The sequence below is a fragment of the Somniosus microcephalus genome, unplaced genomic scaffold (assembly GCF_052327205.1).
Source record: "Somniosus microcephalus isolate GS21.2 unplaced genomic scaffold, FLI_Smic_1.0 unresolved_chr4, whole genome shotgun sequence".
Classification (NCBI taxonomy): Eukaryota; Metazoa; Chordata; class Chondrichthyes; order Squaliformes; family Somniosidae; genus Somniosus; species Somniosus microcephalus.
In genome coordinates this window covers 23,652,954-23,676,047 of record NW_028225182.1, presented here as the reverse complement: position 1 = coordinate 23,676,047, position 23,094 = coordinate 23,652,954, and the positions used below count along the sequence as shown (strand labels likewise).

At 45.7% G+C, this 23,094-nt stretch overlaps 1 long non-coding RNA gene and 1 other non-coding gene across 2 annotated transcripts in view; both read right to left on the bottom strand.

Annotated features, from left to right (window-relative positions):
• LOC147090042 (uncharacterized) overlaps positions 1 to 17,402 on the bottom strand; it is an 87,999-nt gene extending 70,597 nt beyond the window's left edge. The window contains exons 1-2 of the long non-coding RNA XR_015075311.1: positions 17,280 to 17,402; positions 16,553 to 16,654 (exon numbers count right to left, since the gene is read on the bottom strand). This is a non-coding gene — a long non-coding RNA (uncharacterized LOC147090042). The remainder of the gene's footprint in view (positions 1 to 16,552; positions 16,655 to 17,279) is intronic.
• A 4,993-nt stretch (positions 17,403 to 22,395) lies between these two features.
• Positions 22,396 to 22,468, bottom strand: trnav-uac (transfer RNA valine (anticodon UAC)). Its single transcript has one exon. It is a non-coding gene; the product is annotated as a tRNA-Val (tRNA).
• Positions 22,469 to 23,094: the final 626 nt, after the last annotated feature.

Genomic DNA, 23,094 nt, shown 5'->3' with positions numbered 1-23,094 from the left:
ACAGAGTTAACGTTTCAGGTCGATGGACTTTCGTCAGAACTGGAAAAAGTTAGAGGTTCTAACCAAATGGGGGAGAGGAGGAAACAACGTCTGTGAGAAGGGGGAGGGCAGGAGAGATTAAATGACAAAAGGGGTGACGGTGCGAGGCAAAATGGGATGGTAATGGGACAAGTAAAGGAAGGAGAGATGGGTCTAGGGGAAGTGTAAATGGCAGAATCATCAACAGCTGCCATCTGAAAAAAACTGGGGCAAAGGTTATGGTGCGACATTGTTCAACTCGATCTTGAGTCCCGACGGCTGCACAATTATAAACTACAGATTTCTGACTTGTATTACATGTAAATGCATTTCATGACTCTGTTGCTTACAAATATTTTTACATTTATTTGTGATCTTTAGTTCGATGACCTGTCGTCATTAATTCTATATATAGATATATAGAACTGGAAGAGGCCAGTGCACCGTGTGAGAATACATTTGATTTGTGGCTGTTTTATAGTCGGTATGAGGGAAACAGAAGAGGTTGGAGCATTTTAATGAGGTTTCGATTGAAGATAGATGCTCCCCAATAAATGACAAAATATTTCAGATACATGTAAATAGATCTGTAAACCGCAGAGTCATGAAATGCTTTTACATTTAAACATGTAAACATTCAAAAATGAATTTGTATCCAATACGGATTGACTGGTTCTATTTAAAATGATCGCATCAGTTTACTTCAGTTTTCCCTGGTAGTCTAGTAGTTAGGATTCGGCGCACTCACCATCGCAGCACAGGTTAGATTCCCGGTCAGGGAAATCATTTTTGTAACAGTTTTATATTAAATTTAACTAATTTTTAAATTTCTAACATGCATCTAATGAGAAAAAATGTTTTAATTAGCATTAATTAACCGATAATCTTAATGTACAGAATGAAATAAATGCTAAAGATACTTCAATAACGTATTTTATGCTTTCTATGAGTGAGTGCGAGTCAGCAGAGAGTGCTGTGAGTTTGGGTAAGTGAGAGAGTTCTTTAATGGTTATTACTCTTTAAATCATTTAGAGTAGTGCAAATTGTTAGTGGTAATTGCCAGTAGTTTCTTGATAATATTACTTAAGCAGTTTAATAAAGGGGGAAAGTTAAATATTTGGGATTCTGTTGGTTTAAGAAGAGTAAAACAAGGTAACACTGCAGTAGGAGTTAATTGGCAGGCAGTGAAAACCAGTTCTCTAACCAATCAGCAGGGTTGACTCATTTGGCTACAAACAAACAGTATAAAAAGACCAGTGCCAGTGCGAGCAGCACTGAGTGTGAGTCAGCAGAGAGTGCTGTGAGTTTGGGTAAGTGAGAGAGTTAGGGTAAGTGGGGTGTTAGGTGCTGCTTCTGTTTTGTTTCTGGCCTTGTTTTTCCTGCCAGTCTCAGGATTAGCAGACATCGCGGAGGCGGAGCAGCGAGGCGAGGCCCAGTCGAGGCAGCCAGGAGCAGCAGCGGGTGTTGAGCCGAGTCGGAGCAGCGAGGCGAGGCAGCCTAAACAGGCTCCACAGGCAACATTCCAAGGGGAGGCCAGAATTCAAAAGCGACATCACAGCCAAGCTGGTAGGTGATTGGCTGGTTGGTGGGTACTTTTCCCTCCCTTTTAAACCTTTATAAGTTGGAAAGTTCAATTAAATAGGGGTGTGATATTCATCATCTAAAATCGGGGCAGAGGTTATTTAAAAATAATATTAATGAATTGAATTAATTACATAGAATGGGAGAGCAGGTGATGTGTTACTGCTGCAATATGTGGGAGCTGGTGGACACCATTGATGTTCGCAGTGATTACATTTGCAGTAAGTGCTGGCTGCTCAAGGAACTCCGGCTCCGTGTTGATGAGCTGGAGTCCGAGCTTCAAACACTGAGACACATAAGGGAGGGGGAGAGTTACCTGGACTCTGTGTTCCAGGAAGTAGTCACACCAATTAGATTAACTAATTCAGATGTAGTCCGTGGTCAGGGACAGAAGGGTGTGACTATGAGTGAGGCAGGTACGGGGATCCAGGAGGTAGTGTTGGAGGAGCCACAGCCCTTGCTCTTGTCCAACAGGTTTGAGGCTCTTACTCCCTGTGAGGACGGGAATGGGGACTGCACGGAGGATAAGCAACCTGGCCACAGCACCGTGGAATGAGGGGCCATTCAAGTGGGGAGAGTAAAAATAAATGTTGTAGTGGTACGGGATAGTATCATCAGGGGGATAGATAGGGTTCTTTGCAGCCGAGATCGAGAGTCCCGAAGGTTGTGTTGCCTGCCCGGTGCCAGGGTTAAGGACATCTCCTCTGGGCTGGAGAGAAACTTGGAGTGGGAGGGGGAGGATCCAATTGTCGTGGTCCATGTTGGTACCAATGACATAGATAGGACAAGGGAAGAGGTTCTGCTGAGGGAGTATGAGCAGCTAGGGGCCAAATTAAAAAGCAGAACCACAAGGGTAATAATCTCTGGTTACTACCTGAGCCACGAGCAAATTTGGCTAGGGTAAATAAAATCAGAGAGTTAAATGCGTGGCTCAAAGACTGGTGTGGGAGAAATGGGTTTTGCTTCTTGGGACACTGGCACCAGTACTGGGACAGGACAGAACTGTTCTGTTGGGACGGACTTCACTTGGCCAGTGCTGGGACTAGAATCCTGGCGAATTGAATAATTGGGCTGTAGAGAGGGCTTTAAACTAATTAGTGGGGAGGAGGTTTCAAGAGAACGAAAAATAAAAATGTCAGCGGAGAAGGAAATAGAGCAAGGTAGCATGGGGGAATTAAAAACCAGAGCGTGTTAGGAAGGGACAGAATATATAAAGATAAAGGTAAAGTAGTAAAGGGGGTAAAAGCAGGAATAAATTGTCACAAAACATATTTAAAAGTTCTTTATCTGAATGCACGCAGCATTCGTAACAAAATAGACGAGTTGACGGTACAAATAACTACAGATGGGTATGATCTGGTGGCCATTATGGAGACATGGCTGCAGGGTGACCATGACTGGGAACAAAACATCCAGGGGTATTTGACTATTAGGAAGGACAGACAGGAAGGAAAGGGAGGTGGGATGGCTGTGTTAATAAAGGATGGAATCACTGCAATAGTGAGAAATGATATTTGGTCAAAGGATCAGGATAGTGAAACGGTTTGGGTGGAGATTAGGAATAATAAGGGGAAAAAGTCACTAGTGGGCATGGTCTATAGGCCTCCTAACATTTGCAACTCTGTTGGTCGGAGTATAAATCAGGAAATAGTTGAGGCTTGTAATAAGGGAACAGCTATAATCATGGGAGATTTTAACTTTCATATTGACTGGACAAATCAAATTGGGCAGGGCAGCCTTGAGGAAGAGTTCATAGAGTGCAATGGTATGGGTTCCTTGAGCAGTATGTTACCGAACCAACCAGGGGGCAGGCAATCTTAGATCTGGTCCTGTGTAATGAGACAGGATTAATAAAAAATGTCCTAGTAAAGGATCCCATTGGAATGAGTGACCATAACATGGTTGAATTCCAAATTCAGTTGGAGGGGGAGAGAGTTGGATCTCAAACCAGTGTACTAAGCTTAAATAAAGGAGCCTATGAAGGTATGAGAGCAGAGTTGACTAAAGTGGACTGGGAAAATAGATTAAGGTGTAAGACGGTACATGAGCAGTGGTGTACATTCAAGGAGATATTTCACAACTTTCAAGAAAAATATATTCCACTGAGGAAAAAGGGGCATAAAAGAAAAGATAGCCATCCATGGCTAAGTAAAGTAATAAAGGATAGTGGGCTAAAAATTTGGTATCGCCGCGCCAGGTCTTTAGTGCCCGAAATTTTGCGCTCGCCCGGATTCCCGTAGCGCCCGCCTGAAATTCAGTTGCGCCGCCCCAAGACGGAGGCGGGCGCTATTGCAGGGTTTGGCCGCCTCGTTTGGGGTGATGAAAGTCAGTTTCAGGCGTCCAGCTGCCGCTGCGGCACCCGATGCGGTGCGGCAGGCTGGGGTACTGCAGGCCTCCTCCTTCTCTTAAGGAGGAGCTGCCTGCAGCCGTGAGATCGCCGCTGGATTCCCCTGGCAAATGAGCCTGGCACCACGGAGAAGTGCCGGGCTCGCGGGAGTCAGACACCAATGCCGCGGGGGGGTGGTGCAGGTGTCCGGGGAGGGAGGTGTGGTCAGGCGGCCGCCGGGAAAGCGGCCGGCCACCCCTCCACCTTTATGCGCCGGCCTCTCAGAGCTGCAAGGCACCGTTTTTCAAACGCTGTTTGCGGCCGCTACGGGCGAGGCGGCCGCAACTGAATTTGGCCATCGGCATGGAATAGCATTGGAACCGGGGCGCTGCGCACACTGATGATGTCATCGGTGCCGGCGCAGCGCTACCGGCTAACGCCGATGTTAGGGACCAACTGAATTTTGGGCGCTAAAAAACTTCCGGCGCAATCCACTCTATAGCCAATAAATGGGCGCCAACGCGACTGAATTTGTAGGCCAGTATCCGACTGAAAACAAGGGCATATAAATAGCCAAATCAATGGGAGGATAGAAGATTGGGAAGCATTTAAAAGCCAGCAAAGAATAACTAAAAGATTAATTAAGAAAGGGAAGATAGCTTATGAAAGTAAACTAGCAAAAAATATAAAAACAGATAGCAAGAGTTTCTACAGCTATATAAAAAGAAAAAGGGTGGCTAAAGTGAATGTTGGTCCCTCAGAGGATGAGACCGGGAAATTAGTAGTGGGGAACATGGAGATGGCAGAAACACAGAATAAATATTTTGTATCAGTCTTTACAGTAGAGGACACTAAAAATATCCCAACACTGGACAAACAGGGGGCTATGGGGGGAGGAGCTAAACACGATTAAAATCACTAAGGAGATGGTACTCGGTAAGATAATGGGGCTTAAGGCGGATAAATCCCCTGGACCTGATGGCTTACATCCTAGGGTCTTGAGAGAAGTAGCGGTAGGGATTGCGGATGCATTGGTGGTAATTTTCCAAAACTCCCTGGATTCAGGAAAGGTCCCAGCAGATTGGAAAACTGCTAATGTAATGCCCTTATTTAAAAAGGGAGGTAGACAAAAGGCTGGAAACTGTAGACCAGTTAGCCTAACATCTGTGGTTGGTAAAATGTTGGAGTCCATTATTAAGGAAGCAGTAACAGGACATTTGGATAAACATAATTTAATAGGACAGAGTCAGCATGGTTTTATGCAGGGGAAGTCATGTTTGACAAAGTTGCTTGAATTCTTTGAGGATGTAACAAACAGGGTGGATAAAGGGGAACCAGTGGATGTGGTGTATTAGGACTTCCAAAAGGCATTTGACAAGGTGCCACACAAAAGATTACTGCACAAGATAAAATATCACGGGATTGGGGCAATATACTGGCATGGGTGGAAGATTGGCTATCTAACAGAAAACAGAGAGTTGGGATAAATGGTTCATTCTCGGGTTGGCAATCAGTAACTAGTGGTGTTCTGCAGTGGTCGGTGCTGGGACCCCAACTCTTTACAATCTATATTAACGATTTGGAGGAGGGGACCAAGTGCAATATATCCAAGTTTGCCGACGATACAAAGATGGGAGGGAAAGCAGTGAGTGAGGAGGACATAAAAAACCTGCAAAAAGACATAGACAGGCTAAGTGAGTGGGCAGAGGTTTGGCAGATGGAATATAATGTTGGAAAGTGTGAGGTTATGCACTTTGGCAGAAAAAATCAAAGAGCAAGTTATTATCTAAATGGAGAGAAACTGCAAAGTGCTACAGTACAAAGGGGTCTGGGGGTCCTGGTGCATGAAACACAGAAGGTTAGTATGCAGGTACAGCAGGTGATCAGGAAGGCCAACGGAGTCTTGGCTTTTTTGCAAGGAGGTTGGAGTATAAAAGCATGGAAGTCTTGCTTCAGTTATACAGGGTACTGGTGAGGCCACACCTGGAATATTGTGTACAGTTTTGGTTTCCATATTTAAGAAAAGATATACTTGCTCTCGAGGCAGTTCAGAGAAGGTTCACTCGGTTGATTCCGGAGATGAGGGGGTTGACGTATGAGGAAAGGTTGAGTAGGTTGGGCCTCTACTCATTGGAATTCAGAAGAATGAGAGGCGATCTTATTGAAACATATAAGATTGTGAGGGGGCTTGATCGGGTGGATGCGGTGAGGATGTTTCCACTGATGGGTGAGACTAGAACTAGGGGGCATAATCTTAGAATAAGGGGCTGCCCTTTCAAAACTGAGATGAGGAGAAACTTCTTCACTCAGAGAGTGGTGAATCTATGGAATTTGCTGCCTCAGAGAGCTGTGGAAGCTGCGATATTAAATAAATTTAAAACGGAGATAGACAGTTTCCTAGCTGATAAGGGAATTAGGGGTTACGGGGAGCGGGCAGGGAAGTGGACGTGAGTCTAGGTTCCGATCAGCCATGATCCTATTGAATGGCGGAGCAGGCCCGAGGGGCCGTATGGCCTACTCCTGCTCCTACTTCTTATGTTCTTATGTTCTTATGTTCTATGTGATGGACTGTTCCGCATATCTCATTTTACACCATGGCCCGGATTTTACGGTGCTTCCGACAGCGAATGCACAGCATAGGCTGTCGGAACCCTTCAGAACGACACACAAGTTCCAGGCTTCCGCACGCCTGAAAACCCAGAATTTGCGATCTGTCCAGTTTCGCTTGAAAAGATCCACCACATCCGCTACAACACCACTTTTGCTTTTGCAGAGTTGGGCTACCTATTGCCCAGCGAACGCCCACGAAGCCCTAACACCTGGTAATAGCCAGCGTAAGGCCTTATTTTACCAGTGTAAGGGTTAAAATAAATATTAAAATATTTTTTTTAATGATATAAACATATACATACATTTAAAAATAGTGTAGGTAAATTTTGGCCCGTTTTAAAATGTTTAAATTTATATCTCAAACAATAACATTTTATTTTAAGTGCTGAATTAAATTCATTAATTTGAACATGTGTTCCTTTATTTTTATTTCTGTGGTGTGAAATGTTATTTATTTGGAGATTTCGATTTTGCTCATGGGGATTCCGTACATAAATGGAATCCCCATCGGCATCATAGTGATCCCCCTTTTTGATTGGTTGGCTTGGCCCACGTGATCCCAGCAATGCTTGCAAACCGTGTGGGCCCCTGGGATCCGTGTGCCTGCCCGCCAGCAGGCCCAGGGCGGCAAAAGTACGAAGCTCCACAGACACCAGGTAAGTTCATATTTATTTCTTGATCCGGAGGTGTAAGCCAACTGCAAGCCTCTGATCGCAATTTCCAGGCCCATTGTATTTCAGGAGTCTGGTTTAAAATGTACATTGCTTATGACACCAGGAATGTGGGGCAACTTTTGTTAAATTGAACAGGACCGGTTATTGCACAGAATAACATTTTCTGGAACATAATGTTTCCACCTGGGTTTGAAACGGGGACCTTTGCCTTTAAGGTGAACAGTGAATATTGATGAGGGCGATGGTTCCACTGAGGTGTACAACCACAGCCCATGGCACCACGGGAGGTTCAGCTGTACAGTGGGGGCGGTGAGAACGAGGGAGATGAGGAAAGCTATAATGATAGGGGATTTAATATTTCTGTACTCACTCATGGTGCCACATGTGAATGAATATAGAAATAGGAGGATAGAACAGATGAATGCGTGGCTGGAGAGATGGTGCAGAAGGGAGGGCTTTAGATTCCTGGGACATTGGGACCGGTTCTGGGGGAGGTGAAACCTGTACAGGCCGGACGGGTTCCACCTAAAAGAGCCGGGACCAATATCTTGGCAGGGCTGTTTGCAAGTGCTGTTGGGGAGGTTTTAAACGCATTTGGCAGGGGGATGGGCGCCAGGATGTAGCATTAGAAAGGGGAAACATGGCACCCAAAAATTGGGAGATACAGAATGCACTAGAGTAAGAGACAGTACGTTAAAATGTGTGGTCAGACTAAGAGAAAATACAAGAAGGTCTAAGATGGGTTTATAGTGCATTTATGTAAATGAACGAAGTGTGGTAAATAAGGTTGGTGAGCTGAAGGGGCAAATAGCCAAATGGGAGTATGATGTTGCAGTGATAAGGGAGACCTGGTTCTAAAAATGGCAGGATTGGGTCCTAAATATTCCTGGATATAAGGTGCTTCAGTAAAGAAAGCAAAGGAAAGAAAGCAGGTGGGGTGGCAGTATTGATTAAGGAGAATATTACAGTGTTGGAGAGAGAGGAGACCTGGCGGGGTCAGGGACAGAATCTATTTGGTTAGATTTAATAATCAATAGATGTACCAATACACTACTAGGTTTATTCTATAGATAACCTACTAGTGGCAAAGATATAGAGGAGCAAATTTCCAGGGAAAATACAGAAAGGTGCAAGAACTATAGAGTACTGATGATGGGGGACTTCAATTATCCTAATATAGACTGGGAGAGTAATAGTGTAAAGGAGAGGGAGAATAATTTCTGAAGGGTGTCAGGAGAACTTTCTTGATCATTGTGTTTCTTCACCAACGAGGGAGGAGGCATTGCTGGATCTGGTTCTGGGGAATGAGGTGGGTCAAGTGGATCAAGCTTCAGTAGGGGAACATGTGGGGCAGAGTGATCATCATAGTATATGGTTTAGGTTAGCTATGGAAAAGGAGAAAGAGCAACCTCGAGTCAAAATACTTAACTGGACGAACGCCAATTTCAGTGGGTTGCAAATGGGTCTGTCCCAGGTAAACTGGAATCAAAGATTGGCAGGAAAAACAGTAATCGAACAATGGGCTGCCTTTAAAGAGGAGACGGTTCGGGTACAGTCGAGGTACATTCCCACGAGGGGGAAAGGTAGGTCAACAAAAGCCAGAGCTCCCTGGATGACGAAAGAGATAGAGTGTAAGATAAAGCAGAAAAAGGGCCTGTGACAGATGTCTGGTCGAGAACCAAAGTGAGAACCAGGCTGAATACAAATCGTTCAGAGGGGAAGTGAAAAAGAAATACAAGGGGCAAAGAGGGAGTATGAGAACAGACTGACAGCTAATATAAAATGAAATTCAAAATCTTCTATTGGTATATAAATAGTAAACGGGTGGTGAGAGGAGCGGTTGGGCTGATTAGGGAAAAGAGGGAGCGCTAAACATGGAGGCAGAGGGTATGGCTGAGGTACGATTTGAGTATTTTGCATCTGCCTTTAACAAGAAAGAAAATGCTGACAAAGTCATATTGAAAAAGGAGGTAGTTGAGATATTGGATGGGTTAAAATTGATAAAGAGGAGATACTTGAAAGGCTGGCTGTATTTACGTACATTAGTCACCAGGACTGTATGAAATGCATCCTAGGATTCTGAGGGAAGTAAAGGTGGAAATTGTGGAGGTACTTGCCATAATCTTCCAATACTCATTGGATGCGGGGGTGGTGCCAGAGGACTGGAGAATTGTAAATGTTACACCCTTGTTGAAATAAGTGTATAAGGATAAACCCAGCAACTACAGGCCAGTCAGCTTACCGTGGGTAGTGAGGAAGCTTTTCCAAATGGTAATCCGGGACAAAATGAAAATCACTTGGACAATTGTGGATTAATTAAGAAAAGTCTGCATTGATTTGATAAAGGCAAATAGGCATTTAGCAAATTGATTGATGAGGTTGTCATACGTGTCTTCACACTGTTCCCTTTGGGGAACTGTATGAAGTGGTGGAAGGATTTCTGGCTGCAATTAACACTCCTTCCATGGCTGTAACCATCCTTGTACCAGCCATTAGGGTGGTTAGTCCTATGGTGGGAGGATTTTACAGGCTCCCACAACCCATACGAGGGGGGGGGCCGCCCATACCCATGGACACAAGTATCTCACTGGATGTCAACCCAGAATTTAGAGCCAGAACTCCGACTCCACTTGCTGGGACTGTCTGGAGTGGGGTTTGAAACACCTACACCTTCTGGCCCAGCGGCAAGGATGCTACCGCTATGCCAAAGGCCCACTCCCGTTTGCTGAGGTGAAAGTGAGGGTTGATGAGGTAAATGCGGTTGCTACGGTGTACATGGACTTTCAAAAGGCATTTTAAAAAGTGCCACATAACAGGCTTGCCAGCAAAGTTGAAGCCCATGGAATAAAAGGGACAGTGGCAGCTTGGAGGCGAAATTGGCTAAGTGACAGGAAACAGAGAGTAGTGATGAACGGTTGTTTTTTCAAACTGCAGATAGGTATACAGTGGTGTTACCCAGGGATCGGTACTAGGACCACGGCTCTTCTTGATATATATTAATGATTTGGAGTTAGGTGTACATGGCACAATTTCAAAATTTGCATATGATACCAAATTTGGAAGTATAGTGAACAGTGAGGAGGATAATGATAGGCCTCAAGAGGACATGGGCAGGCTGGTGGAATGGGTGGACAAATGGCAGATGAAGTTTATGCAGAAAACTGCAAAGTGATACATTTTGATAAGAAGGATGAGGAGGGGCAATATAAAGTAAAGGATACATTTCCAAAGAGGGTGCATGAACAGAGAGGCCTGGGGGTATATGTGCACAAATCATTGAAGGTTCAAGGACCGATTGAGAAAGCGGTTAAAAAAGCGTACGGAATCCTGGTCTTTATAAATAGAGGCATGGAGCAGAATAGCAAGGAAGTTATGATAAACCTTTATAAAACATTGGTTCAGCCACAACTGGAGTATTGTGCCCAATTCTGAGCACCGAACTGTAGGAAGGAATTGAAGGCCTTGGCGAGGGTGCAGAAAAGGTTTACAGGAATGGTACCAGGGATGAGGGACTTCAGTTACGTGGATAGACTGGAGAAGCTGGGGTTGTTCTCCTTACAGCAGAGAAGATTGAGAGGAGATTAGATAGAGGTGTTCAAAATCATGAGGTGTCTGGACAAAGCAGATAGAGGGAATCAGTTATCATAGGTGGACGTGTCGAGAACCAGAGGACACAGATTTAAGGTGATTGGCGGAAGGTCCAAAGGTGACATGAGGAGAAACTGTTTTACGCAGTGAGTGGTTAGGATCTGGAATGACCTGCCTGAAAGGGCGAGGGAGACAAATTCAATCGTGGCTTTCAAAAGGGAATTAGATAAGCACCTAAAAGAGAAAGAAATGCAGGGCTATGGGGAAAGGGCGGGGGAGTGGGTCTAGATGAAGTGTTCTTGCAGCGAGACGGCACGGGCTCGATGGGCCCAATGGCCTCCTCCTGTGCCGTAACCATTCTATGATTCTCCGATTCTATGATAACCGCTACACGACAGAAACATCTACTTTATCGTCAACACAAAATAGAATCAGTAGCGAGCATAAAATCCCAAGGTGCTCATTTTCAATTTTACCACGGACAGCTTTTAAATAAAGTGAAATAATTTTTCAGTGAAACGATTTGTAAGTAAGTGTTACTCCTATTTATGCCTTTAATTAAAGTTTGTGGTTTCTGATTCCCGTCCATGTCTCTTCTTCCCCTGTTGAGTAAGAAAGGAAGGGTTTGATTCCTAAAGTACTGTGTGTAAAATGAGAAATGGGTAACAGCTAACATGCAAAGCACAAAACAAATGATTGAAGTATCGACTCTCCCTCGGTTAGCATTTCTTTCATTGTGGAAAAAAAGATTATCGGTTAATTAGTGATGCTTTCCCGTGAAAGCAAGACAAAAGCTTAACAAAAGACATGCGGTGAGTGATGGGTTAGCGCTGCTTCTGCTGCTGTTGACACCCGGTGGGAGTGGGCGGAGGTTTTAAAGCCCTTTTATTGAGGAACGTTCATGTATTCAAACATCTGAATTGCCCTTTGTTGAACAAGCGGCGCAATGGTATCGCGTCTGAGTCATAGAAACATAGAAGATAGGAGCAGCAGTAGGCCATTCGGCCCCTCGAGTCTGCTCCGCCATTCAATGCAATCATGGCTGATCATCCAATTTCAGTACCCGGTCCCTGCTTTCTCTCCATATCCTTTAGCCTTCAGAAATATATCCAAATCCTTCTTGAATATATTTAATGAATTGGCTTCTACTGCCTTCTGTGGTAGAGAATTCCATAGGTTCACCACTCTCTGGGTGAAGAAATTCCTCCTCATTTCTGTCCTAAATGGCCTACCCTTTATCCTTAGACTGTGACCCCTGGTTCTGGACTCCCCGACCATCAGGAACATTCTTCCTGCATCTAGTCTGTCCAGTCCTGTCAGAATTTTATAAGTTTCAATGAGATCCCCTCTCATTCTTCTAAACTCCAGCGAGTACAAGCCCAATCGTCCCAATCTCTCCTCATACGTCATTCTTGCCATCCCAGGTATCAGCCTGGTGAATCTTCGCTGAACTCCTTCCATGGCAAGAACATCCTTCCTCAGATAAGGTGACCAAAACTGCACACAATACTCAATGTGTGGTCTCACCAAGGCCCTGTACAACTGCAGCAAGACATCCTTGTTCCTGTACTCAAACCCTCTCGCTACGAAGACCAACATACCATTTGCCTTCTTAACTGCCTGCTGCACCTGCATGCTTACCTTCAGCGACTGGTGCACAAGGACACCCAGGTCTCATTGCACTTCTCCTTCTCCCAATCTATTGCCATTCAGATAATAACCTGCCTTCCTGTTTTTGCCACCAAAGTGGATAACCTCGCATTTATCCACATTATATTGCATCTGCCATGTTTTTGCCCAATCACCCAACCTGCCCAAATCATCCTGTAGTTTCTCGGCATCCTCCTCACAGCACACACACCCCCCCAGCTTTGTGTCATCTGCAAACTTGGAGATATTACATCTAGTTCCCTTGTCTAGATCATTAATATATATTGTGAATAGCTGGGGTCCAAGGACCGATCCCTGCGGCACCCCACTAGTCACTGCCTGCCACTCAGAAAAAGAGCCGTTTATTCCAACTCTTTGCTTTCTGTCTGCCAACCAGTTCTCTATCCAAGTCAATACCTTGCCCCCAATCCCATGTGCCTTATATTTACATGCTAATCTCTTATGCGGGACCTTATCGAAAGCCTTCTGAAAGTCCAAATACACCACATCCACTGGTTCTCCCTTAACTATTTTACCAGTTACATCCTCAAAAAATTCCAGTAGATTAGTCAAGCACGATTTACCTTTTGTAAATCCATGTTGACTTTGTCCGATCCTGTCACTGTTTTCCAAGTGCTCTGCTATTACATCTTTTATAATGGACTCTAGCATTTTCCCCACTAACGATGTCAGGCTTACCGGTCTATAATTCCCCGTTTTCTCTCTACCACCTTTTTTGAATAGTGGGGTAACATTAGCTACTCTCCAATCCATGGTTACTGTTCCAATTCCATCGAATGTTGGAAGATGATCAGCAATGCATCTACTATTTCTAGGGCCACTTCCTTAAGTACCCTAGGATGTAGATTATCAGGCCCTGGGGATTTATCCGCCTTCAATCCCATCAATTTCCCTAACACAATTTCCCTACAAATACTGATTTCTTTCAGTTCCTCCCTTTCATTAGACCCTTTGTTCCCCGACATCTCTGGGAGGTTATTTGTGTCCTCCTTTGTGAAGACAGAACCAAAGTATGTATTTAATTGATCTTCCATTTCTTTGTTCCCCATTATAAATTCCCCTGATTCTGACTGCAAGGGACCTACGCTTGACTTCACCAATCTTTTTCTCTTCACATATCTATAAAAGCTTTTACAGTCAGTTTTTATGTTCCCTGCAAGCTTACTCTCATATTCAATTTTCCCCTTCTTAATTAATCCCTTTGTCCTCCTTTGTTGAATCCTAAACTGCTCCCAATCCTCAATTTACTGCTTTTTCTGGCCAATTTATATGTCCTCTCCTTGGACCTTATGCTATCCCTAATTTCCCTTGTTAGCCACGGTTGAGTCACCTTTTTTGTTTTATTTTTATGCCAAACTGGGATGAACAAATTCTGTAGCTCATCCATTCGGTCTTTGAATGTTTGCCATTGCCTATCCACCGTCAACCCTTTGAGTGCCATTCCCCAATCAATCCTACCCAACTCGAGCCTTAGACCATCGTAGTTTCCTTTATTTAAATTCAGGACCCTAGTCTCTGAGTCAACTACTTCATTTTCCATCTTAATGAAGAATTATATGATATTATGATCACTCCGACCCAAGGGGCCTCGTACAACAAGATTGCTAATTAGTCCTTTCTCGTTACATAATGCCCAGTCTAAGATGGCCTGATCTCTGGTTGGTTCCTCGACATATTGGTCCAGGAAACCATCCTGTAAGCACTCCAGGAATTCCTCCTCCACAGTATTGTTACTAATTTGGTTAACCCAATCTATATGTAGATTAAAGTCACCCATGATGACTGCTGTGCCCTTATTGCACGCTTCTCTAATTTCCCTTTTATTGCCATCCCCAACCTCTGCATTACTGTTTGGGGGTCTGTATACCACTCCCACTAACATTTTCTCCCGCTTGGTATTTCTCAGTTCTACCCATACAGATTCCACATCATCAGAGCTAATATCCTTCCTTACAATTGTGTTAATTCCTTCTTTAACCAGCAATGCTACCCCACCTCCCTTTCCTTTTTGCCTATCTTTCTTGAATATTGAATACCCCTGGATGTTGAGTTCCCAGCCTTGGCCACCCTGGAGCCATGTTTCCGTAATCCCAATCAAATCATAGTTGTGCAGCTAATTCATCCACCTTATTACAAATGCTCCTCGCATTAAGACACAAGGCTTGTTTTTTAACGCTCTTAGACCTATTAGAATTATTATTTACTGTGGCCGTGTTTGATTTAAACTGTTGATTTCTCTGTCTGCCACTTTTGTTTTTCTCCTTCCTATCTTTTGCTTTTATCCTTGTTTCCCTTTCCTCTGTCTCCCTGCTCAGGTTCCCAACCCCCTGCCATTTTAGTTTAAACCCTCCCCCAGAGCACATCACAAAGACTGCGTGTTCAAATCACGTCGGGGTCACAACTTCTCTGGATAAAGCCGGAACTTAATAAGTTAATAACTTAATAAGTTATTTGCTGTATCACAATAACCAGACCCTTCTCTCACTGTTTCCCCAGTGTCAGGGGGAGAAGCACCAGAATTAGTCATTTATTTAATGCTGGAATTTTTTGAGGAAGTAACTGGTAAAATAGATGGGGGAGAGCCAGTGGATGTGGTGTACCTTGACTTCCAGAAAGCCTTCGATAAGGTTCCACACAAAAGATTATCATGCAAAATTAAGGCTCATGGAATTGGGGGCAAAGTATTAACGTGGATAGAGAACTGGCTGGCGGATAGAAAACAGAGAGTTGGAATAAACGGCTCGTTTTCGGAGTGGCAGGCAGTGACCAGCGGGGTGCTGCAAGGATCTGTCCTGGGACCCCAGCTGTTCACAATATATATAAATGATCTGGATCAGGGAATTGGATGCAATATTTCCAAATTCGCCGACGACACTAAACTAGGAGGAGGGGTGGGCTCTGATGAGGATGTCAGGAGGCTACAGTGCGATTTGGACAGGTTGGGGGAATGGGCGGATACGTGGCAGATGCACTATAATGTGGATAAATGCGAGGTTATCCACTTTGGGGGTAAAAACAGGAGGGTAGATTATTATCTAAATGGCAATAGATTGGGAGATGGGAAGTGCAGAGGGACCTGGGTGTTCTTGTGCACCAGTCACTGAAGGAGAGCATGCAGGTGCAACAGGCGATTAAGAAGGCAAATGGTATGTTGGCCTTCATATCAAGGGGGTTCGAGTATAGGAATAGGGATACCTTACTACAGCTGTACAAGGTGCTGGTGAGACCGCATCTGGAGTATTGTGTACAGTTTTGGTCGCCCCATCTGCGGAAGGATGTTCTTGCCATGGAAAGAGTGCAATGGCGATTCACCAGGCTGATACCTGGAATGGCGGGAATGACCTACGAAGAGAGATTAAATAGTTTGGGCTTGTACTCACTGGAGTTTAGAAGATTGAGAGGGGATCTCATCGAAACATATAAAATTATGGCAGGCCTGGACAGGCTGAATTCAGAGAGAATGTTTCCAATGGCCAGGGAGCACAGAACCAGGGGCCACAGTCTAAAAATAGCGGGCAAATCATTTAAAACAGAGATGAGGAAGAATTTCTTCACTCAAAGAGTGGTGAGCCTGTGGAATTCCCTGCCACAGAGGGCTGTGAAGGCTAATTCAATAAATATTTTCAAGAGAGAATTGGATATATTTCTGAAGGCTAAGGGGATTAAGGGTTACGGAGAAAAGGCGGGGACGGGGTACTGAACTGGTAAGATCAGCTATGATCTCAGACGAAGATCAGCCATGATCTCATTGAATGGCGGAGCAGGCTCGAAGGGCCGAATGGCCTACTCCTGTTCCTATCTCTATGTTTCTATGACAAGACATGAACACAGGTATTTGTTCAAAATCAACCTGTAGGTGGAAAAAGGAAAGGCTCAGCAGTGAGAATGGCCGAGTGGTCTAATGCAGTGCATTCAGATGGCCGATTTCATCCAGAAGCGTGGGTTCGAATCCCACTTCGGACATTTGTTGTCTTTGATTATTCAGTGGAACTCATTTCTTTTGACACCACTGTGAACTGCTTTGGCACATTCCTTAAAAGTGGGATTCAGCGATTCAACTGCTCGCTTAACATTTCCATCTGACCTTGTACCGAAAGTGGAGATGTTTCCGCAGTGTAGTTGCTATCATGTTCGTGGAAACATTGGAACTTGCTCCTCATGCAAGCCCAAGAGCGTATTTGCTCTCCTGTGAAAAGACATAAGAACGTAATAATGAAAGAATTAGGAGCAGGAGTAAGCCATGTGGCCCCTCCAGCCTCCTCCAATCAGATCATGGCTGACCTTCGACCTCAGCGCCACTTTCCTGCCCTATCTCCTTATCCCTTGATTCCACAACAGTCCAAAAATCTATCGATCTCAGCCTTGAATCTATTTGATTAAAACAAGTGTGAAGCATCTCACAAGTATGAATTATTTGTGTCAATTGAATTACAAATAGGAATTTCTTGTAATAGAAATCGCATCCAGGCTGTGGTGGTAAAAATGGCGAATCCTAACCACTAGACCTCCAGAGAACGTGATAGACACTTAGTGCGAAAGTTTTAAGTATACTTTGCTTAGAATCATGCATACGAATTGTACAAACTTGTTCAATTAAACATTAGAAAAAATGGAATAATTTCCAGTTGTGGTTCAATATTAATAAAGTCCAGTATCTCACAGTCCTGTTATATGTGCTGTTTCTCAGTACAGTACTCGACACAATGTCTCTCACTCCCTCCTGTTTCCAGCCCTAACGGTGCAGAAAGCTGAACATTCCAGCTACTTTCAGCTGATTTGTGAGAGATTATTAAAGAATTCTGCAGCGCTACCTCGGTTCACAACAGCAGAGCTATGCCGCCTTTCAGCAGCGGAAACAATCCTATCGATTATTCGCTCTTCCCCAGCTCCAGAGTGAGTGAGGCCGGGACAAGCAGCAACATTCCAGCCCCACACTCTCCAATTAGCCAATGCCGGCGAAGAGCAGCGAATACAGCCTCAATCAGCGGGTTACCGCCTGTCCCTGGGGTGCAAGATACCACGGACCGGGCCAAAGCTCCCCATACACCGAACAAAGGCTCAGCAATACACGGGGAGATTATATCCCGGTCACTGAGCCTCCGAGCAGCATTTACAAACTACCGACGTGAGTGACATTCCTTTGGGCCTCAATGGGGAAATCCCGGGCAGAAACAATTCCTGGGAACTTGCTCCACAGTCACAGTGCAGTCTGGTCAAGGTCAAACCCTTCCTTTCTTATTCAACAGATGGAGAACAGACGTGAACGGGAGTCAAGACACCAGAAAGTTTAATTAAAGGCACAAATACAAGTAAAACTACTTTCCAAATGTTTTCACTGAAAATGTTGCCTCAGATTCCTGGTGTTATCAGCAATGAACAGCTTAAGCTAAACACCTAAAAAGGTGTTGAACATTTTGTTTCTGGGTGGGCTCAAACCACCAACCTTTCAGTTAACAGCCGAACACACTAACCGATTGCGCCACAGGGACTACACACCATAAACAACGCAAGATACCTGAAACATGGTTGTCAGGGAGTTAAAGCCTCAGATTGCTGCGACCGGAATAACAATCGTCCACCATCAGTTTTACATTTCCAACATAAAGGGTTGGACATTGATTGTGGATACCTGGAAGCAGTCTGGTCCCGAACACTGCAGACACATCCATGTCATCGCCAACCAACTCTGCCGCAACCGGTGCGCTCTCCCTTCGATTCTTCCTCTTTGTGCCGAAATATTCTGATCGTCGCGAAACCAGTATTGGGTTTTAATCCCTGCTCTGCAGTAAGTCTGAACCATTCTCCCATCAGGGAACAGCTATGATAATTGGGTATATATATATAAGTACTAGCTGAAGTGCCCGGCGGTGCCGAGGCTTTTTCGAGGGCATGTTGTTGTTGGAAGAGAGAGAGAGAGTGACTGGGGGGAAGAGAGAGAGCGACTGGGGGGGGAGAGAGAGAGCGACTCGGGGGAAGAGAGAGAGCGACTGGGGGGAAGAGATGTGTGGGTTAGGATGACTGGCTATGATAAATTGACCCTTAGTGTTAGGGGGATTAAATACGTGGGGTTATGAGGATAGGGTGGGATATGTGGTGGTTACGGGGATCGGGTGGGATGTGTGTCGGTGCAGGCTCGATGGGCCGAGATGGCCTCTATCTGCACTGTGGGGTTTCTGTGATTCTGTGAAGAGAGAGAGCGACTGGGGGGAAGAGAGAGAGCGACTGGGGGGAAGAGAGAGAGCGACTGGGGGGAAGAGAGAGAGCGACTGGGGGGAAGAGAGAGAGCGACTGGGGGGAAGAGAGAGCGCGACCGGGGGGAAGAGAGAGAGCGACTGGGGGGAAGAGAGAGAGCGACTGGGGGGAAGAGAGAGAGCGACGGGGGGAAGAGAGAGAGCGACTGGGGGGAAGAGAGAGTGCGACTGGGGGGAAGAGAGAGAGCGACTGGGGGGAAGAGAGGGAGGGCGGGGAGGGAGGCGGGGGGGAGGGGAGGGAGGGAGGGGAGGTAGGGCGGGGGGGTGAGGGAGGGGGAGGGGAGGGAGGGAGGGAGGGGAGGGGGGGGAGGGAAGGGAGGGGAGGGAGGGTGGGGGGGAGGGAGGGGTGGGGGGAAGCAGGGAGGAGGAGGGGAGGGGGAGAGTCCCCGAGCCCCCTGATCCCCGTCCCCCCAAACTCCCGAGCCCCCGATCCCCACCCCCCCCGAACTCCCGAGGTTGGCCCCCCCCGAGGCTCGCCCCCCCCAACCAAGCACCGAACTCCGGAGGCCCGATCTTCCGAGCTGGCTTGCAGACCGCCGATTGCGGCTGTGCGAGACGGCCGGCGGGCCCGGTTGCCGGGGTAACCCTTCACGCTCACCAAGCCCCGGCCGAGACCCGCACTCCCGAGAGCCCCGCCCCCCCCGCCCCGCAAGTCCCGAGAGCCCCGCTCTCCGAGCCCCACCCCCCCGGCCGAGCCGGCTTGAAGTCCACCGATTGCGGCTGAGAGAGACGGCCGGCGGGATCGGTTGCCGGGGTAACCCGCGCAGTCTGTGAAAGCAACAGAAAAATTTTTTTTTTTAAAAAGCTGCCACGGAGAAGGAACGCGCATTCTTGCTGAAAACACCAAAAGTTATTTTTATTTAAAACGGCTGTTAAGAAGATGGGACACCATCTTCATTGTGTTTTAACGTTTTAGACATTGTGTTTTTACGTTTTACACGTTAAAAAAAATCGCTCCTAACAAATAAACACACAGAAGGTGAGAATAAAGATGGCGGCCACTCACCTCAGTTCAGAACGATAAGGCCCGCCCACACACGCACTGATTGGTGGACCATCAGGTCACCAAAGCATAGGATTGGTCAATCGTCCCGTCACTCGACCGTAGAAGGGCCCGGCCGCACACGCCAGCAACCCGGCGTACGATTGGTCGACGTCGAGGTCACTCTGTCGCTAATGAGCGGATAATGAGATGCTAATGAGCGGAATGTTGAAGGTTTTTCGGATACCGCCGGCGCGATTTTAGCCCGGCCGAAACGTAAATACGCTTAAGACCATTTTGGAAAGGTAAGCTTTCTTTCGACGTAACGCACGCGTAGGTACGCTCTATAACTTTCGAGCGTATAGCCGGACAAGCGCACACCCGAGGACAGACAGAAGGACAGGCAGAAGGACAGACAGAAGGACAGACAGACAGAAGTTTTGCTTTATATATATAGATATAAATATCAGCACATTGATAAGTAAAGCATGTGGCACAACGGTAGAGCGTCTGACTTCAGGTCTGCAGGTGGGTGTATAAATCACGTCAGTGTCTAGGCTAGTTTTACAGCTCCTATGATTTATTTTATCACAATAATGAGAACTTGTGTCAGTTGCATTTTTTACATTCGTTCCTGGGATGTAGGCCTTGCTGGCAAGGCCAGCATTTATTGCCCATCCGTAAGGTGGTGGTGAGCCGGTTTTGTCGCATTTCACGACTTACAGATCTACATCATAGAATCATAGAATGGTTACAGCACAGAAGGAGGCCATTCGGCCCATCCAGCACATGCCTGCTCGCTGCAAGAGCGCTTTAGCAAGTTCCACTCTCACGCCCTTTCCCCGTACCCCTACAATACGTCTTTTGTTTCAGGTACTTATCCAATATTAACATGTATCTCTATTATTTATTCATTTATTCGGTTGAATCTGTCTCATTCAAAAGCTATATTTCTGTCTTACTTTTCAATTACACCGAAATACATTGATACAGAACACAGATAAGCACAATTACATTGATTAACAGATTTAGCGTTTCTGGTCGATGACCATTCGCCATTGATTCTACAGATACATATATAGAACTGGAACACGCAACGTGTGAAACGACATTTCATTTGCGGCATTGCACTTTTACCTCCTCCCTCCCACTGTCCAGGGCCCCAAACAATTCTTCCAGGTGAAACAGCGATTTCTTTGTACTTCTTGCAATTTAGCATACTGTATTCGATGCTCACGATGTGATCTCCTCTACATTGGGGAGACCTAACGCAGATTGGGTGACCACTTTTTGCAACACCTCCGTTCAGTCCGTAAGCGCGACCCCGAGCTTCCGGTCGCCGGTCACTTTCATTCTCTCCACTCCCACTCTGAACCTCTCTGTCCTCGGCCTCTTGCACTGTTCCAACGAAGCTCAACGTGAGCTCGAGGAACAGCACCTCATCGTTCCATTAACACTTTACAGGCTTCTGGACTCAACATCGAGTTCACCAATTTCAGACTATAACCTCGGCCCCTATATTTTCCCCCTTGTTTTCTCACGTGGCAGCTGCTGATGATTCTACCACCCACATTTACACCTCAGCGAACGTCATCTTTATTTCTTAACTTGTCCCATTACCAACTCCTTTTGCATTGCACCATCATCCCGTTTGTCTTTTAATCTCTCCTGCCTTCCAGCCTACCAAAAGAATGGTTCCAGGGATGAGAGAATTCAGGTATGTGGATATAATGTAGAAACTGGGGTTGTTCTCCTTAGAGCAGAGAAGATTGAGAGCTGATTTGATAGAGCTGTTCAAGATCATGAGGGGTCCAGGCAGCGTTGGTAGAGAAAACCTTTTCCCATTGGCAGAAGGGGCGAGAACCAGAGGACACAGATTTAAGGTGATTGACAGAAGGTCCAAAGGTGACATGAGGAAAAACGTTGTTTCGAAGTGAGTGGTTATGATCTGGAATGCTCTGCCTGAAAGGGTGGCGGAGGCTGATTCAATCTTGGCTTTCAAATGTGAATTAGAAGGAAAAATACATGCAGGGCTACGGGGAAAGGGCGAGGGAGTGGGACTAGCTGAAGTGCTCTTGCAGCGAGCCGGTACGGGCTCGACGGGACAATGGCCACCTTCTGTGCCGTAACCATTCTATGATTCTCCAATTCTATAATAAGCGCTACACTACAGAAACCTTTGGTTTATCATCAACACAAAATAGAATCAGAAGCGAATATAAAATCCATGGTGCTCATTTTCAGATTCAACGTGGTCAGCTTTTACATCAAGTGAAAGAATTTTACAGTGAAATGATTTGGACGTAAGTATTACTCGTATTTGTGCCTTTAATGAAAGTTTGAGGCGTCTAACTGCTGTATATATCCCTGCTACCTCTGTTGAATAAGAAAGGACGGGTTTGACGTTGACCAGACTGCACTGCGGCTGATTATGTGAGCTCATGCTTTATATTGAGTGATGCTGTTTAAGGTGAATCAATCAGCACAGAGGGAGTTCACTGGTCAGTTCCCCTGTGTTGAAAACGTTCAGGCAGCGTTTCTCGTGGTGTAGTGGTTGTCTCGTTCGATTCGCACATGAAAGGTTTCCGGTTCGAGCTCTGGCTACGACTTGAACTTGCTATGGATCAACAGCCAGATTATCCAAAATTTAGAATCAACCCGCTGGTTGTTCATTTATAGCAAGTTTAAACATAATGTTCCTGCCCGGGCTCGAACCGGGGACCTTTCACGTGTAAAGCGAACGTGATAACCACTACACTACGGGAACGACTGTGAGCATGCTTTTAACAGGGGGGAACTGACCAGTGAACTCGCTCTGTGCTGATTGGTTCACCTTAAACAGCATCACTCAATATAAAGGATGAGCTCACAAAGATCAGGCGCAGTGCAGTCTGGTCAACGTCAGCCCCTCCTTTCTCATTCAACAGAGGAAGAAGAGACATGGACCGGAGTCAGACACCACAAACTTTAATTAAAGGCACAAATACGAGTTACACATACTTCCAAATATTTGCACAGAAAAATGTCAGGCTTACCGGTCTATAATTCCCCGTTTTCTCTCTACCACCTTTTTTGAATAGTGGGGTAACATTAGCTACCCTCCAATCCATGGGAACTGTTCCAGAATCTATAGATTTTTGGAAGATGACCAGCAATGCATCCATTATTTCTAGGGCCACTTCCTTAAGTACCCTAGGATGTAGATTATCAGGCCCTGGGGATTTATCGGCCTTCAATCCCGTCAATTTCCCTAACACCATTTCCCTACAAATACTGATTTCTTTCAGTTCCTCCATCTCATTAGACCCTATGTTCCCCGACATCTCTGGGAGGTTATTTGTGTCCTCCTTTGTGAAGACAGAACCAAAGTATGTATTTAATTGGTCTGCCATT